This window comes from Canis lupus, chromosome 6 (genome assembly GCF_003254725.2).
Source record: "Canis lupus dingo isolate Sandy chromosome 6, ASM325472v2, whole genome shotgun sequence".
Lineage (NCBI taxonomy): Eukaryota > Metazoa > Chordata > Mammalia > Carnivora > Canidae > Canis > Canis lupus.
Genome location: NC_064248.1, coordinates 19,370,920 through 19,389,613, shown reverse-complemented (window position 1 = coordinate 19,389,613; position 18,694 = coordinate 19,370,920). Strand labels below are relative to the sequence as shown.

The 18,694-nt window shown below is 48.4% G+C and overlaps 1 long non-coding RNA gene across 4 annotated transcripts in view; it reads right to left on the bottom strand.

The window, feature by feature from the left end:
• The window catches only part of LOC112640006 (uncharacterized), a 32,554-nt gene that overhangs the window by 11,742 nt on the left and 2,118 nt on the right, over window positions 1-18,694 (bottom strand). For 3 of the 4 annotated variants that reach the window (XR_003123807.2, XR_003123804.2, XR_003123806.2), the window contains one exon: window positions 17,659-17,763. The exons of the other annotated variant lie outside the window; for it this stretch is intronic. This is a non-coding gene — a long non-coding RNA (uncharacterized LOC112640006). The remainder of the gene's footprint in view (window positions 1-17,658; window positions 17,764-18,694) is intronic. 4 annotated transcript variants of the gene reach the window in all.

Here is an 18,694-nt window from a genome sequence, read left to right as displayed (position 1 = left end):
GAGGAAAGCTTCTCCCATGTCATAAGGCAGAAGCTCCCAGAGTGGCAAACAGAATCCCTGCTGCTGCTTAAGGCCTGGGCTCAGAACTCCCATGTGGTCCCATCAACTTACAATCTAGTGACCAAAACAAGCCAAGCCTTTGAGCAAGCCTGACATGGAGGGGCGGGGTGGGAATATCTTCTGAACAACCAACTAATCCACCACCATCCTGCAGATACTCCTTGGTGCTCTAGCTACTCTCCACTCCTCACTATCCTGCTCCAGGTGGTCCCTTCCCGAAGCAACCAGACCTTCCTGCTCAGGGAGTACCAAATGCTAAGCACTTCTGTGATATATGCTTTCTGTAGAGTATCTGTCTTAATCCTCACAGCCATTCTAGGAAGAAAGGACATTGGTCTTTCTCCATTTTACAGATGAGAAACAGGTTCAGAATGGTGACACAGTTCATCCAAGTAAGCCAGGAAGTATCAGAACCCTAAAGGCCAACTCCAGAGTCTGGCATCTTAACTAACCATGCTCTTTGCCTCCCTAGACCTGAGGCACAAGTTGGGATTCACCTTGGATGATCCAGAGTCCACACACCCCAGAAGGGGAAGTGTGGCTTTCAGCTGACTGCATTTAGGCAAATCACTTCCCACTCAGCCTCCTCACCTGTGAGATGGACACACGCACACTTTGCTTACATAGATGTGAAGGTTAGAGCCTAGGTATGCCACACACCTAGCACATGGTAGGCTCTCCACGGAAGTAGGAGACAGTCCCCCACAGGCAGTATGTGCCAGGGAGGCAAAGATCTCCTTCCAGATAACTATGTCTGTTGCCTCTACACCCTGCTCTCTGCTCGCCACCTCTCCAAAAACGTCACAGTTGACCCACAGCTGGAGAGGACTGTGCCAACAGTCAACAGTGCCCATTTTCTGAGACCCTTGTCTGTTAAGCAGACAGAGAAACAGCCAGCGGAGCATTTCAAGTCCATTTGACAAATGCAATTAATTTTTTCTGCATTAAATTGTCTTTTCCTGACTGTCCATATGAACACCCAGGTAGGCAGAAAGAGAAAGGGACAGAATGAAAGGCTATTAATGGCACTCCTTGGCCAGTGATGGGGTGTTCTGAGGGTAAACTCCAAGCAGTCCCCTCTTTGCACTGGAAACCAGGCTGGGGCCCATCAACGTGGCACTTGGGCTGAGGAAATTTCAGGGCTCTCACGTGCATGGGCATGTCCACGGGGATGCAGTGGCACGTATTGGCCCACCTGCCCACGGTTCTCTGAGCTTCCCCCTGCATCTGTAGGGAAGTATCAGATCCTACGGCTATGGCATCCTACTCTGTGCCTCAAGTGCTCAAGCTGCAGGCACATCTCCGATCGAGGTCCTGAGCCAGGCCTGATCACATTGGAAGTGCATCTCACGGTGGACAGAGATAGAAGGAGACTTGCTGCCCCAGAATCTCAGAAAACGGGCACTGTTGACTGTTGACTCGGTCCTCTCCAGCTGTGGGCCAACTGTGACGTTTTTGGAGAGGTGGCGAGCAGAGAGCAGGGTGTAGAGGAACAGACATAGTTATCTGGAAGGAGACCCTTGCCTCCCTGGCACATACTGCCTGTGGGGGACTGTCTCCTACTTCCGTGGAGAGCCTACCATGTGCTAGGTGGGTGGCATACCTAGGCTCTAACCTTCACATCTATGTAAGGAAAGTGTGCATGTCTCCATCTCACAGGTGAGATGTGCCTGGAGGAGGCTCCGACAGCTTACACCCAGGGCCCCCACCTCTCTAAACCCTGGCCTAATCCACCAAGCTGTGCTTCTCTCTGAGGAGCTGCCCAGGATCCTTTTCTGGCACCTCCTTGGCCATTCCCTGGCTTTCTCAACACAGCTATGCCATGAGCCACTCATGATTCCCAAAACCAGCAAGACTGGAATGATCCCCAAAACCAGCAAGCCTACCAACAAATCTCTTCCCCAGAAACAGTCCTCTGCCCAGAGCCATGTCGTACCACATGACCCTGATAGGCACACCCACAAGCCAACTGAAGTGGGTTACTTGGGACTCTGTGCACTCAGGTGAAATCCTGGGCTCCAAAGACAGACCTCCTACTCAAACTGGCTGAAGCAAAATGCAAGTGTATGAGTTCATGGGGACAAAAATCCTAGGAGAGTAGAGCTGAGGCTTAAGCTGAATCCAGAGGCTCAAAAAACAAAAATTTATCAAGACTCCATCTTAACTCTGCTTCCCCCTAGATCGGCTTTATTCTTCAGTGTCGTGGATGACCTCTAGCACTGCTTGGCTATCCTACCACCATTGCAACTGAGCACAAAAAGAATGTCTCTCTCCCAAAAGTCTCTCTCCCAAAAGTCCTAGCAAAAGCTCCAAGGTGAGGACCTTACCTAGCTCATCCTTACCTAGCTTATATGACCATCCTAGAAAACAAAATCACAGTGGCCAGGGGCTAGAAGGTGGTGACTGACTATGCCTGGGTCACAGGCTCACTCCTGGAGCTGGGGCATGGGGGGAGGGGAAGAGTCCTGCCTCAGTCGCATGGACTCAGGGACGAGGGGTCAGGGAGGCATTCTCCAATAGCAAATCAAGGAGCTGCTACTAGAAGAGTGGGTAGATGCTGAACAGACCCCAACAGACATTCTGGATGTCTCTCAGGGACGGGGACTCCACATCCATCAATGCAGGCTCATCGCGTGGATAGAGATATAAGACAGGAATCTGTAAGGCAATGATCCGTCCACAGAGAGCAGGAAAAATGAAAAAGGAAGTAGGGAGCAAAGAGACAAGAAACCAAGTCCTCCCTAGCTCAGTGAATATTTCCAACTCCTCAGTCCCTTGTGAGGCTAGACTGCTAACATTCCCATTAAGTCCAGGAGGAAAGAGATTGTGGCCAGCACATGTTTTTCTTCAAGGAGCAACAATCCCTTTCCCTTTGTGGAAGCACTTCTGCCCCTCCTGGTTCATGGGGTTCAACTTAGGCTGGCCCTCCCTCCGTCCCACCAAAGCCAACAGGGAACACATGACCCAGCCTAGCCAACCATCTCACTCCATGTCTCTTCTGGGGGAGTGATTGGTTCAGAGACAGGCACACGAGCAAAGTCAAGCCCCTAGGACTCCATTTCTAGGACCTTTGTTGGAATCTCTGGGGCAAGGATGGTCTCTCTAGGAAGGACGGCTGGGATGAGGGCTGGTGTCACCTTAAAGCCATGAGGGAGCCTGAAGGAGAAGCCAGCAGAGAGGGAACCAGACGAGGCAGGTGGAAACATATTCTGAAGACATTGCTCAAGCTTCTAGATCCAGCTATGCCTGCAGACAGACTCCATCCCCTGGAGCTTTTGGCTATGCAGAGCAATGAATACCCCTTTCTTGCTTCATACTTTAAAATTGGACTCTCTGGCACTGGTAATCCAGAGGGTGCTGATTAATGGACTCTCCCTCAGGCCAACCTCCTCCCTTCAGTACCTACTGTTCGCTTAGTTACCCAGGAGGAAGCAAATAGAAATCAGATGGAGCAGTAGGAGCCTGAGGAAGGTGTCTCCCAGGAGATCCTCAGTGGCAGGTCCTAAGTGCCACCAGCTTATCTATAAGATCCAACCTAACCCATCCCAGACAAATCTGCCCGAGATACAACATGGCCCTACAGCTCTGCCTGGCCCATCCGGTGGGCTTTGGAGAGAAATCTCCCACCCATGGCCCTGGACAAAGCCTCCCTGGGCCTGGTACTCAGGTCTCCTTTTTTCAATCACTCCATGAGTGAGGACAGGGTTAAGACCCTAGGGCACTGCCTGATTCCTGTCTCTTTGTAGAGGAGTTACAGAAGGATAGTGGTCCCAGGTTCTCCTCCTGCTGGTGCCATGTGACATTCCATAGACAACCCAAACCCAGCTCATGGTCGGCCTGACTCATGGGCCCAGCAGCCATCTGAACTCTGCTCCTGCTGCATTCCTCGCTCCCCATGGGAGCTCTGGGAACCAGACTGCTAGAGTAAACGAGAGTGTCTGTTGTGCCCTTCGTTGAGGTAGCAAGGTGAATGTGATGCAAAGAGCACAAGCTTTTTTTTTTTTCCACATATTTTTTTATTGGAGTTCAATTGGCCAACATATAGTAACACCCAGTGCTCATCCCGTTAAGTGCCCCCCCTCAGTACAAGCTTTGAAGTCAGATCTGGGACTCCAGGCAAGTCATTCACTCTCCCTGACACTTAGCTCCCTCATTTGTGAAATGGAGAAGTGATGTCTATCTTGTAGGAGTATGTAAGGAATAAGTGGGAGAAACACACCTAGCCCAGGGCCTTGTGTAGAGTGGGCTCTGAGTAAATTCATGTTGCATAGAAGGAAGGAAGGCAGGATAGAAGGAAGAAGTGCAGGAGGGAGAGAGGGACCAAACTAGCATTAGATTTAGCATATTACAGATGCTCAGCCCTCTCTCATCCCCTCCTACTCTATCTCCCATTTTGCCCCCTAACAACCCAACCACTTCCTATAGTATTCCCCGATATTGTCTGGTCCAGTCCTGACTCCACACTTGTAGCCATCAGCCCTTGTCATAGATTACTCTGCAGCCACACCCCCCAGCTCACCTACCAGAGCCACAGCTATACTGCTGCCAGAGAGAAAGTGAAGCATCCAGCCTGGTGGTTCCAAGCCACAAGAATCCCAGAGCAAACCTTCAGATGCAGCTTTGCCATAGGCCTTCTCCTTGTCCATCCTGGAAATCTGGAGCAGATCAGCTGCACGTGCAGCCTGGCACATCTCTTGAGCACCACCCACCTGAGACATCAGGCAGCAGGAGCAGGTGCTTCTGTTTACAGAACACCTATTTTATGCCAGGTTGCAAACTGGTACAAACTCACTCCAGCCCACAGATGTGTTCTGTTTGGCCTGACAGGTGTTTAAATATTTGAATAATTTACCAATATCTAAATAACAGAAAATCCGACATCAAAATCTCTTTTAACACAATCTAGACATCTGGACCCACATAGCTGGGTATGACTGGCATGGACTCCCATTTTCCAGTCTCTGCTACAGGGGTCCTTTCAAGCATTTGGGGTAGGATTTCTGATATAATAATAATAAATTCCAACATATAAATTAGAAAGGAAGAAATGAAACTAACTCCCTGTTTGCAGATGACATAATTATCCATGTGGAAAATTCTAAGGAATCTATACACATTTTCTCTCTCTCTCTCTCTCTCTCTCTCTCTCTTTCTCTCTTTCTAAGAACTTAAAAATGAGTTCAGCAAGGTCATGGGTTTATAAGACCAACATACAAAGATCAATTGCATCTCTATATACTAGCAATAAACAAGTAGAATCTGAAATTAAATACCATCTACAATTGCTTAGAAAAATAAAACACTACGCATAAATCCAGCAAAATATTATGAGGATTCTATGCTGAAAACTACAAAATGTTGATGAAAGAAATCAAAGAAGATCTAAATAAATGGAGAAATATACCGTGTTCATGGATTGGAAGACTCAACATAGTAAAGATATCCACTCTCCCCAAGTTGATATACAGGTTTAGCATAATTCCTATCAAAATCTCAGCAAGATTTTTTTTGTAGATATAAGCAAGCTTATTCTAAAATGCATACGAAAAGGCAAAGAAAGTAGAATTTGAACATTTTGAAAAAGAACAAAGTAGGAGGAGCCATACTCCCCATTTTCAAGACTTACTATACAGAAATCAAGACAGTGTGTGATTACTAGAGGGACAGACGGAGAGATCAATGGAATAGAAAATCCAGAAATAGCCACACGCAAGTATGGCCAACTGGTTTTTGACAAAGATGCAAAAGCAGTTCAATGGAGGAAGGATGGTTTTTTTCAATAAATGGAGCAGGAGCATTTGGATAGTCATAATGAAAAATAACATTATATTTCTCATTCATTTGGGGAATATAAATAATAGTGAAAGGGAATAGAAGGGAAGGGAGAAGAAATGTGTGGGAAATATCAGAAAGGGAGACAGAACATAAAGACTCCTAACTCTGGGAAACGAACTAGGGGTGGTGGACGGGGAGGAGGGCGGGGGGTGGGGGTGAATGGGTGACGAGCACTGAGGGGGGCACTTGACGGGATGAGCACTGGGTGTTATTCTGTATGTTGGCAAATTGAAAACCAATAAAAAATAAATTTATTATTAAAAAAAGAAAAATAATAATGAATTTAATGATAGAAGGGATTGCTCTGTTGCTCTGGTTTTTTTTTTTTAAGATTTATTTATTTATTTATTTATTTGAGAGAGAGATAGCATGGGGGTGGGGGCAAAGGGAGAGACAGTCTCAAGTAGACTTGGTACCGAGCATGGAGCCCTAAATGGGGCTTGATCTCACAACCCCAAGATCACAACCTGAGCCGAAACCGAGAGTCAGACACTTAACTGACTGAGCCATCCAGGCCCACCTCACTCTGTTTTGTACACAGCTCTATGCCAGGCACCTGGAGGAGTATTTGACACATAGTAAGTCCTTACTATTTGCCAAATGATGAATAGTTATAAAAGCACTGTATTCCAGGGACAGGTGTTGTTATCTCTGTATGATAACTTTGGAGGGATATGTGAAGCACCGAGAGATCAGAAAACTTGTCCTATAACTCACCGCATATAAGAGGTAGAGCCAATACAGAACATTCATGATTTAATGTGATCCTCCATTGATCCCCTACTGCCCCCTTTCTGCCAATGGAAGAAAAGTTCACAGAGAAGGCATAGATTTTAGAAGCCGCACAGCTAGCAGGAGTGGGAATTTTAGCAGAGCCAAAATTCAATCAAGAATCTGTCTGACACCAGGACACCTGCCACTACTTTCCAAAGCCTTTCCGGGTGCGGTTTCTCAGACCACCACGCCGAGCCGTGCTGTCCCTCTGCGCAAACCCCGCCTTTCCCAGTCTGCGCTCAGAGCCTGTTGGCATATGTGGCTTAAACACCAGGGCTCCCAGTGGGGCGCAGTTCACGGAGCCAGCTCATTTATTCATTAATTTGCTTTCCATATTTCCAAACAGAAAGCAGCCGTTCCAGGCAAGGCAAATCAATACTGTGCTCCGTGATTCATCTTCATTCGTACCACATCCCTGCGTGCTATCCCCGGCGCTTTTCACCCAGCCTCCTCCTGATGGGTTCCTAGATGCTGACGAATAGGATTCTCGGAGGCAGCCACGCCACATTAGCAGATTAAATCATTAATATCTGCATCGGTCATTTTTACGAGCCTCCCTTACCCCAAACTCCTCACCACCCTCGTGTTGAGTACCCTGTTAGTGATACGGCAGGCACGGTAAAGATGAAATTGCCACTCCTGAGATTTTATTGGCTGCAAGCTTGGAGTTATTGATTTTTTCCTTCCCCTGCTTTTCTGAAATCAGGTGCCCTGCCCAGAGTTGCAGAAATTATTGAGATGGGGGATGAATATGGACTTGATGGTGCCACCGGCTCTGTTTGCCACCGACTTTTCTGGTCTTCCCACAAAGGGGGAAAAGGTGGTCTCTTCACATTCCTTCTGTAGATCCAGTTCAAAGTTGACCATTTACTCTTTGCTGACCCCTGCTAAGCATTGTCCAAGCAATGCTCACTGGGCCTCCCAGCACCCCGAAGAGGGGGAAATTACCATTAGCTCTTTCTCTGGGGTTCTGGAATCTCCCTCAGATTACAGGGACTTGAAATCAGGTGTGTCTAATTCGGGTGGCTGTGCTCTTGACAGCACCCACCCTGCCCTGCTCCAAGAGAAGCCACAGGTACAAAGAGAATAGATGTTCAGTGGGATGGATGGAATGTTTGTGTCCTCCCCATCCCCAAATTCATGTGTCAAAGCCCTAAGCCCTAACATGATGGTATTGGAAAGCTGGGCCTTGGGGTGGTCATTAGGACAGATGGATCATGAAAATTAGAGACAACGAATGAGATCAGTGTCCTTTTTATTTTTTTCTGTTTGAGTTTTCTTTTTTTTTAATAATAAATTTGTTTTTGATGGTGTTCAATTTGCCAACATACAGAATAACACCCAGTGCTCATACCATCAAGTGCCCCCCTCAGTGCCCGTCACCCATTCACCCCCACCCCCTGCCCTCCTCCCTTCCACCACCCCTAGTTTGTTTCCCAGAGTTAGGAGTCTTTATGTTCTGAGACATAAACATTTCTGATATTTCCTACCCACTTCTTCTCCCTTCCCTTCTATTCCCTTTCACTATTATTTATATTCCCCAAATGAATGAGACCATATAATGTTTGTCCTTCTCCGATTGACTTATTTCACTCAGCATAATACCCTCCAGGTCCATCCACGTTGAAGCAAATGGTAGATCAGTGTCCTTATAAGAAGAAGAAGCCACCAGAGCATGTGCTCTCCATCCCCCTCTCCCCAGCTACATGAGGACGCTGTGAGAAGCTGGCCATCTGCAAGCCAGGAGGCGAGCCTCCCCAAGAACCTGACTATGCTGCCACCTTGAGCTTGGACTTCCCAGCTGCCAAAACTGGGAGAAACAAATCGGTGTTGAAGCCACTCAGTCTACGGAATTTTGTTATAGCAGTAAGAGGAGACTAAGACATCATCAGAAGCGCCACTCTGTGAGGGAGTGAGGCGACAGGTCAGCCCAGGGAGGCAGGAAGGTCAAGGGGCAAGATGCTGGAAAATCAGAGTGCCCTGTGGGTCTGCAAGCGCTCCCTTCCACTGCCCTGATGCGAGTCCACCCACATGAACTTTCTCAACCCTCAAAGCAGGAGAGAATTGAATGCATTCCCTCTTAAGTTCCAGAAGGTTTAACTTTATCTCCGAAGGAGCAGACAATAAATATTTTAGGATTTGCGGGCCATCCAGCTCTTTGACAATGTCTCGGGCTCTGCCACTGTAGCACAAAAGTGGCCACAGACAATAGGTAGATGAATGGGCATGGCTGCATTCCCATCACATTTTATTCACAAAAAGAGGCAGCAGACCAGATGTAGCCTGCGGGCCATAACCTCCTGTCCTGGAGGATGGGGTTTTTAGGAGCAAGAGTGGTGTGATTTCTAGACCCGTGATGTTGACCTGCCTTGCATCATGCAGTGGGACCATGAAGTAGGACCTGTCAGCACGAGGAGGGGAGGAGCAACGTGGCCAGATGAGATGCAAAACCTCTTTTGTGGAGTGGAAGCCAAGCCAGAGTCAGCCAGGGTAACAGAGCAGAAAACAAGTCTCATGGTAATAATAAAATAAAAACCCTAAGTCCTTACAGCAGTCTGCAGAGTGCTCGTGATATTCTCTCCTGAGCACTAGCCTCTGGTCTCCTCTCCTGCCACCCTCCTCCCTGTCTGTGCAGGCTGGTATTGGCCACACTGGCCTCCTTGCTCTTCCTCAAACATCCAAGCTTGCTCTCACCTCAGGGTCTTTGCACTTGCTGTTCCCTCTGCCTGGACCACAACCACTGGGCTAGGCTGCTGGAGGATCAGACATAGGGAACACTGAGAAGCTGTCTCAGCTGAGGCCATGCTAGACTGGCTAGCCCCGGGCCAACCTACCAGCTGAACATGAATGAGTCTGTTCAAGGTCAGCCACACCTGGTCCAGACCAGAATGACACAACCAAACTGTGGACATAAGAAATAACAAGTGTTCACAGCTTTTTGCCATGTCTTCATTTTGGAGCTCCTCCTTACACACCAATAGCTAACTAGCACAGAGCCCATGCCGCCAACTTGCTGTACCAATAATACGAGCATTGGTCCTCCAAGTTATTCATCAGGAACATGAAAGCATCATAAAAATTTTACTCCTTCCCTTACTTGACTTTCAGCAATATTCAGCAGTGCAGTTCACCCCCTTTTTCTGAAACTTCTTCCCCTTGGCTTTTATGACACCAGAGTCATGTGGTTCTCTGGCTTCTTCTCTCCATTCCCTGTTTGATCTGACTCCAGAGTTGGAACTCACTGCCTTTCACCAATGGTTGGCTAACTAGATTCTCAGGAGCTCTGGGGTTTGGTGGGTACAAAGCATCAGGGAACAAGGAAAAGCTAAGCAGAGTCAGCACCCTGTACTTTTGGTTTATCTCCTTGACTGCATGTGTTCCCCCAGGAGTCAGGAGCCCTTATTTCCTCTCCTTATCCACAGCCTTCATCCAGAACCATGCACTTCAACTAATCTTGAACTTGGCTATCAACCTCTTATTGACTTCCCTGGTTCCCAACCCTGGTTCCTGTCCAAGGCCTTCTGCTTAGCCCTTGAATTTGAGACTCTCTGTACCACCACCACCTTTCATCTCTGTCCTCTGACTTCTTTCCAAAATCTCCAGCCAGACACACCAGTTAGACAAGGCCTCTTCAGACTGATCTGTTCCTCTGACTGACATGGCTCCTCTCAGATCCAGGACCCAGTGGTTGACAAATGGTTCACCCTACCCTGTGAGTGGGCCTGGTGTGGGGGGGGGGGTCCATGGTGATGTTTAATACTCATTAATAACTTGGCAGCTGATTTAGTCTTCCTCTCCATCCCCAAGCCCTTCGGGACTTTGACATCCAGTGTGAATGAACCAGTTTCCATTTTCACCTCCTTGGAGGTAAAGTCCAATGGATCTCCCTTTCTATCTGCTTCAGCGATCCACATCCATGATTATGATGTGCTCAAGCTTGAGCTTGAACTCCAACCTCCTCCTTATAAACCACAACTTCCTATCATTTCAGCCAAGTCCTCCACTTATATTCGTATTCATAACCCCTTCCATCTCTTCCTGGCCCACTCTCCATCACTGATCTCCTCTCTTCCTCTCTTCCTTCCATTCAGTCATGACAAACTATTTTCAGTCTGGAAAAAATGAAATCCCTCAGTAGCAGATGCTTTGGTACCCTACCCATATCCCTTCAGTTTTTATTGTTGGCATTAAGTCGTCGATCCAACGTCCAATACCATCACCCTTGTCTTTTCACACAAGAACTTTATCTGGTTGCCAGAGCCCATGCTCCTCATGCACCTGTCAGGCCACCTGCCTGGGAACTGAGGCTTCCTCAACCCATGAGGTTCAGCCCTCAACCAATGACTGATGAGAACTGGAGGATAAATACCCCAGCTCCCTCACCATTCAGACAATAATTCAGTGCATGTTCTGTACCGTCTTCCAGAGTTACCCAGTGAGATTAAGCTCCATTTTCTCTCAGTGATTACTTGTTCACTGGACACACCCTTTATTGACTTCCTTACCTTTTATGTCTCACTTCTTCACTCCCCTACTAGTGTTTCCTGGGATCACCTCCAAAATAAACTTCTTACACTTAATCCTGTCTTGTGTCTGCTCAATCCAACATCTCCTCTGGGTGCTACTGGATCTCTTGCTTCTCTGTCTCGGATCAGCATGTATATATACTCATCTCTCTGCCATTTAATCTGCAATGCATTCCAGTCTGGTTTCCACCCTCAGTGTCTCATCAAAACTGTTTTTTCTTGAATGTATAGAACTGCCTTCCATTTTATTTGGCCCCAGTACAACTTTCCACGTGTTGCCCCACTCTTCTTAGAATTCTCTCTTCTTGGCTTCATGACATCACCCTCTCCACCATTCTCCATCAAGTTCTTTCTCAGCTCCTCGAAACTTCAACTACCCTCTAAACGTTGAGATTCCTAAAGACTCCACCACTCTTCACTTTCTTCTCTTATTGTGAGGTTACACACTCTCCTTGGATGACACCTTCCAATAGGAATCACAGTTGACTTCCCAGTTGCTCTGTCCACATAGGGCACAATTCCAAGTGTCAGACCTCAGCTCCAACTACCAATCAAATCCCTCCACAATGTCCTGAACACAAATCATCCTTTCCTTACCCCTCCCTGATTAATGTCACAACTACCCACCCAGTCACCCAAGTCACTTGGAGCCATCCTAAACTGCTTCCCCTCCTTCACCCAGGGTGCACGTTTCACCACCCAATCCTGTCACTACACAACCCAACCCCTCCTGAATATCTCCCTTCTCCATGCCCAGGTCATGATCCCCTAGGCCCAGGCCACATCATCTCCTGTTCAGGTCACTGTCATAGCCTCTTTACCAGCTTCTCTGGCTCCAGTGATTCCAGCCCCACCCATCATCTACACTGCTGGCAGAGTAATTCCTTCTGAAGTACAAATATGAGCTCCTTCTTCCCTTGCCTTCAACCCTTCAGTGATGTCAGTGCTCACAAGTAAGGTTCAAACCCCTTCACAGGTTTCCAGCTCCCTCCAGGATCTAGCCCCTGCCTACCTCTCCAGCCTCACCTCCCACTGCTTTGCATGCTTTAGCCTAGTGACTCCCAACCCTGACTGAACACTACCATCACCTGAAGAGCTTTAAAAAAGTTGCCAAAGCCTGACCCTACCCCCCAGAAACTGATTGACATGGTCAGAGATGAGGTGCAGGCATTGGTATTTTTCAAAGCCTCCACATGATTCTAACATGCACCCAGAGCTGAGAAGCAGTGTCCTAACCACAATGAATGGCTTAAAGTTCTCCACACTTCCTGTATTCTCCCAAGCCTTTTGCCCATCTGCATCATCTTCCTCTCTCTCTGCTTCACATGGCTGACACCTACTTATCCCTTAAAGCTCAGCTCCAGGGAAGCTTCCTGACCTCTAGGTTCCCAGTCTGAGCTAGGAGCTGTCCTCTGAGCTCTCACAGTACCCTCTGCTTTAGCCTGTCCACATTGAGTATTTACTACATTGAGTATGAACTGTCTCCAGCACCCCATCACCCCAACACCAGGACTTAGCAGTTAGTAGACTATTAGTAGACTCAAAACATGTTGGTTGAATAAATTTATGAATGGGCCCCATTCCCTTCTGGCCATTGGGACAGGAAATTTATTTTCATTTCACTCTTCCCTCGTCCTCTCCTAGTTCGATGCCAAAGCATATAGCACATGCTCAGTAAATATTTGTCAAGTGGATTTGTCAAGTGAACCAGTGAGTATAAGACACAAGAGACAAGCATCCACCCTGTCCTCATTTTCACAGGAGAGCTCTGGGGAGCAGAGACAAATCAGACTGAACTTCCTACAGTTTTACTAAAATGAAATTTGCCAAAGACGTCCTGAAAAATGGATTTAATTAGGTCCGTTAATAGGGGAGTCATTGGTAGCTAAGATTTAAAGCTGAGGCTGGAAAAGGTATCGATGATTTTACCATTTTAAATTATATAGGAGGTTATTTCTTACTCCCACCTTAATTAGAAAAATGCATCTCGATGGAATCTCAGATTTGGAGGGAAATAAAGCCAAAGGTAGAGGCAAGATCTGATACTTCATCAAAATGGAGCATCAGGTATCACAGCAGACCTCAAACTGACTCCGCCTAGGTGCTCAACCTGGGCGAAGGGGCTTCATGGCACTGCAGAGCCGGGTCTCATTACACTAATGATTGTCAGTACAACCTGATGTGGCTTTTAATTGCAAGAAACATCCAGGAGAGGGACAGGTGCAGTGGTCTCTAATGACAGCAGGAAATTCCACATTGGTTTTCAGAGCCTCATGGGTTTCCTGCATTCCATTCTTCCATTAGGCAGTCCTAGAGGTCTGAGTTCTCACTGGTTCCGCAATCAAATCCTGGAAGGGACACGCCCTTACTCTTGAGCTTACCACCAGCAGAAATACTCAGTCACTCCCAGATTATGGAGCTGAGTAAAAGCAGCTCAGTGTGGGACTCTGGCTTTCTTTCTTCAGATGCAAAGAACTTTGAATTCCCTTTGGAAGACTTCCCTGGGGATCCAGGAAATGTCTTGATACATAATAGGGCATCATTCATTCTACAAATCTTTACTAAATTTAAGTAGGTGACAGGTGCTGTTCTAGGGCAGAACTGGGACTAGAGTAAGGCAAGTGAGGTACTCAACTCAAGTGAAAAATTTAAGAGAGTGATTAAAAAAAACCCTCAGCAATCAGGATAACCAGTATTTTATGCAACATTATTAAAAATAAAAAATGAATGCAAAAGTATCTATAATGAACAAAATAGCAAAATTGATCAAAACTCTCCCTCACATCAGTGCCAGGATGAGTGGGAGACAAACAATGAACCAAGTAACCGAGTCAAATACACAGGGCTGGTGAACGGTCTTAGGGAGGCAAAGAGCAGACAAGGGGTAATTCCATTATCAACATCTCAAAACCCCCTCCCCACCCCAAGCTCTCTACTACCCAGTGTAGAAGAAGGAACAGGGACTCCTGGGTCACTCCAAGGAGGGCTCCCAGTCCCGTGACCCACTTGCACTAGGTCTTAGGGGAAGTCACTTGCTTTCTGGGCTTCCTTCTTGCACTCCATTATCTCACGCATGGAAAAGCAGAAGTTTGTAACAACAAAGACATTTGTGAGCAGTCACTCTACAGGGAGCCCAGTGTCAAGCCCATCATGTCCATTCCCTCTTGTCGCCCTCACCTCAGGGCAGCAACAGTGGGGATTTCTATCATGTGGCCCGTTGACACCTGACGCTGAGCAGCCTGACCACGGGAGAGTGATGGTTCGAGGTTCTCCAGGCCAAGTTCACAGCTGTAACGCTGGGCACCTCAGACGGAAGCCAGGTCCTGTGCCTAAGTGACCCGGAGCAAGTCTCTGGATCTTTTGGAGCCTTGCTGTCCTCATCCACAAACTGGGGATACTCGGGCAGCTCCCCTCCCAGGACTACTGAAGCCAGGCATCTGGCATGGGGTGGGTGCCCCTCAAGGCTGAGTGCCCCTCGGCCCTGCCCCTGCCCGGGCTGCAGTGCCCGTCTCCAGGGCGACGGGGCAGCATCAGCAGGTGAAGTTCAAATGCAGCCCATTTCCTCTTTTCCTGACAGCCTATTTCATGGATCACAGAGACGCAAGCACAGCTGCTTATTCAAGGAGGAAAGAATGAATTCATTTTCATTCCTTAATACCCGATGTGACCTATTCTCGGTTGATCTCTCCTTTCCAAGGCTGCAGCCCTTCCCGCGGACTTTCAATTTGGCCAGAAACAGAAAATGGGCAGTAATGACAGAGGATCCTTCCCAGAGAATGCTGGGAGCCGAATCACCACCGTGCTGGTAGTAAGTCCAAATGAAAGATATTATGTCACCTCGTTTGAATTAACAGATGCACTATAGTCCTCGACCATTAAAAATGAACCAATCTGCTGGAATGCTTCCAAGTGCTCAGTGTTCAGTGCCCCTAGAAGGTGCTCAGCTCTAGCGGGGCTTTCTATCCTCATTTTCTGCCAATAATTCCTCCTTTCTGCGAACGTGGAGGAATAATTTGATGAAAATGAAGCTGGCCCTTCAGTGGTGGCCCCTTTCCAAGGACAGCCCCGGCTGTGCTAACTTGGGGCCAACCCCTTGCTGGTGCACTCTGCCTGTGAGCCACCCAATGTTGGGCAGGGGGGCTGTTAATTGAGAAGAACCAGGGAGCCAGAGGGCAGGCAGCCAGGGCCCATCTTCAGACTAGGTGATGTTTTCTCCTCCAGGAGTTCAGGGGGCTCCCCATCTGTACCCCAAAAGCCCAGGGAGAGAGGCAGTTGGCAGCATTGCCTCCCTTTACCATTAGGGAAACCGAGGCACCAGAATCCAGCATGCCCAGAGGCAATGGCTCCGTGCCAGTGCCATCTGCCACTCCCTATATCCCTGGGCATGCAGCCACACACACTTTCTACACCCATCCTCCCATGATATAAGTGGCCTCTCCCTCAAGCTCTGCCCTACTTGCTTCATGGCTCAGGCACTGCTTCTCCTGCAAACCTGTAATTCCTGGGTGCCTCTCACAGTAGACTGGGATCCAGAAGACTGGGTCAAATCCCAGCTCTGCTATATGCCAGCCATGTGGCCTTAGGACATCTCCTTCTCCCCTGAGACTCAGTTTCCTTATCTGTAACTTGGGACTTCATAAGCCCGGGCTGCTCCCCAAAGCTTCCTCCATCCTGACACCCCACTCCAGCAACCAGAATCCCACCCAACACGCATTCAAATCCCTCTGGCTTTAGGACACAGCACCTGCTTAAGGTATAACGCCCCCCGCCCCGCCCTGTCATTTCATTCACCCCCGATATGAGCAAGTCTACCTTGCCTTCTGTTGATGACAAAGAGGTTTTTTTAACAGAACAGAATAAGAACAGTAATTAAACATAATGAACTCTCCAAGTATCCATCACTGCTCTAGATGCTTTACCTTTACCCATTCAGCAAAACTTTCTGGAACACAAGAGCCTCTTGCAGGCTCTGGGAACTCAGCAGTGTCCGAACACACACTCCCTGACCTCAAGAATATCAAGAGCATTTACTGGCCCTCTTGCATGAAAGAGGAACCCAGGCTGAGGAGGTTTGGATAACTTGATCAGGTGGCACAGCGTGTAGGAGACAGGGCCTGGGTGGAATCCATGTCTGTGTGACCCCAGAGCCCACACCACAGAGCCCTCGCCAGAGCCACCACACCAGCAAGGACTTGTGGGTAGTTCAGAGCCTGGGGGCTGGCATGCCAGGGCATCTGAGAACAGACTTCCCACCACCTTACATCTCGCCAGACAGTTATCGAGCCTGAGCGTGCCTGAGAATATCTGAGGAGGAATCTCTTCACAAAACTGTGGGCCTGACAGATCAAATAGGTTTTCTGGGGTCATTTCGACTATATGTGACTTCAGGTTAGGATGGCCAACTCGTCCCAGGTTTCTCAGTACTGTTGAGTTTAAAACAGAAAGTCCCACATCCCAGAAACCCTCTCAGTAAAGTGCTGAATGGAGACATTGATTCGCACAGACTGGTTACTGCACTGTGTTCTGTGCTCAGTGGCCTCTGCTAGCCAGAGAGGGGACCCCCCCCCACTCCCTACCTGGTGCAGGGGACCCTGCTGTCTCCTTGATGGTCTCCTGAGACCCACTCCAGTCGGTACTTATGTGCCACCTGAGGCTGACGAGGCAAACATCCGCCTGGCATCCAGCTCTGGGGGTGCTGACCTCTCCATGTCCTGCAGCCTGAAGCCCCCAGAGAATGAGGCACGGCATCCTCTAAGAAGGCTTTCAGGCCCAAATCGTGGCCCTGCTATCCAAGATTCTGGTGGCCAGGGCCTATTTTACCTCATCTCTCTGGGCTTCCATTTCCAAGCAGGTCCTACCACGACCTTGGAGGCGTACAAGGGAGCATAAGGAGTACTGATACTTAGTGCTTCCTGAGTGCTGACTTGCCTCGCAGAATCATCACTACAACCTACGGAACAATCACCCTGCAGACAAGACAACTCTGGCAGACATGCTCCCATCCATGTCCTCTTGACCCTCTGGGGTCAGCCTCAGGTACAGACAGTGCTGAGTGACGGCTTCTTATCCAAGCACTGCGTCTGCCACCCTCCTCCCTCTGTCCCTCTCTGCCTCAGGGCTTCCTCAGGCACCCCAGAGGCTTGCTCAGGGAGCCAATGGCTAAACCTCCAGGCTGAGCCTGAGATGTGCTCCACGCAGCATCTGATGGACCCAGAAACAGAGACCCAAGCCTACTGGCACCTTCCTCTATGACACCGCCTTCACTGGCTTTCCTTCCTTCCTTCTCTGTCTTGCTGCCCCATCTCTTCACGGGGCTTCCTGGGACCACTTCCCAAATGGACTACTGGATCCAAGTCCATGCCTTAGGGCTGCTTTGGAGGGAACTCAAACCAAGGCAGGAAGGTTAGGTCACTTGCCCAGGATCACAGCTGATAAGCGGCACATCTTGGATTTGAACTCCCACCTCTGGCTTCAGACACTGAGTGCTCGGTTCAGGTGCTGTACAGTTCTCACGTTTGTTCTTGGGAATATGCGTGTGCCCCTCTTCATCCTTAGGCAGCCTCTCCCCCTTCACACCAAGAACACAAGACAATTTTTTTGCCACAGATCCCAGGAACTGGGTGAAGAGCCCTGGGCTTTCAGTGCCCCCAGCCTCCCCCCATTTCCTGCCCCCACCCCCCACCCCACCCATGTGGGGCAACTCTGTGACCTCATCTTCGGCTAAAGCTGAACATTCTGAATGGCCATGTTTTATGACCAAGTAATGCACGCTGAAGATATCCCAGTGGTTCGGCCCATCCCTAAGCTGAACCTCACAGAAACATTCAGATAGACGATGAGGCCCAGGGGTTGGGGAGAGGTGTCTGCTCTATTCATTATGTGCAATTAAAACAAGCTGAAGCTTTCACAGTCTGTTTGGGAGGAGACTTCTCAGAAATCCGTAAGGGAAATATCATGTGAGAGACACACACAGAGGCACGCTTATTGTGAGGGAAAAGGGGGAAATGACCTAAATGTTCAACAGTTAGAATGGATGAATTATGACACTCATCAATAGGATACTCTATGGTAGTGAAAATGAACTTAAGCCACGCAGGTAGCACAGATGAATCACACACAATATTGAACATAAATTGTAGGGATCCCTGGGTGGCGCAGCGGTTTGGCGCCTGCCTTTGGCCCAGGGCGCGATCCTGGAGACCCGGGATCAAATCCCACATCAGACTCCCGGTGCATGGAGCCTGCTTCTCCCTCTGCCTGTGTCTCTGCCTCTCTCTCTCTCTCTCTCTCTCTCTCTCTCTCTCTGTGACTATCATAAATAAATTTAAAAAATTAAAAAAAATAAAATAAATAAATTGTTGAAGCGTACCTAAAGAATGCCATTTATATCAAGATTGATAGCATGTAGAACAATTCCATGTTGGTTCAGGGGTACATCCTTTTCAGTGCACACCAAGTTCAATGGTGAGCATGAGATTCTGGATTGCCACAGAGAAATG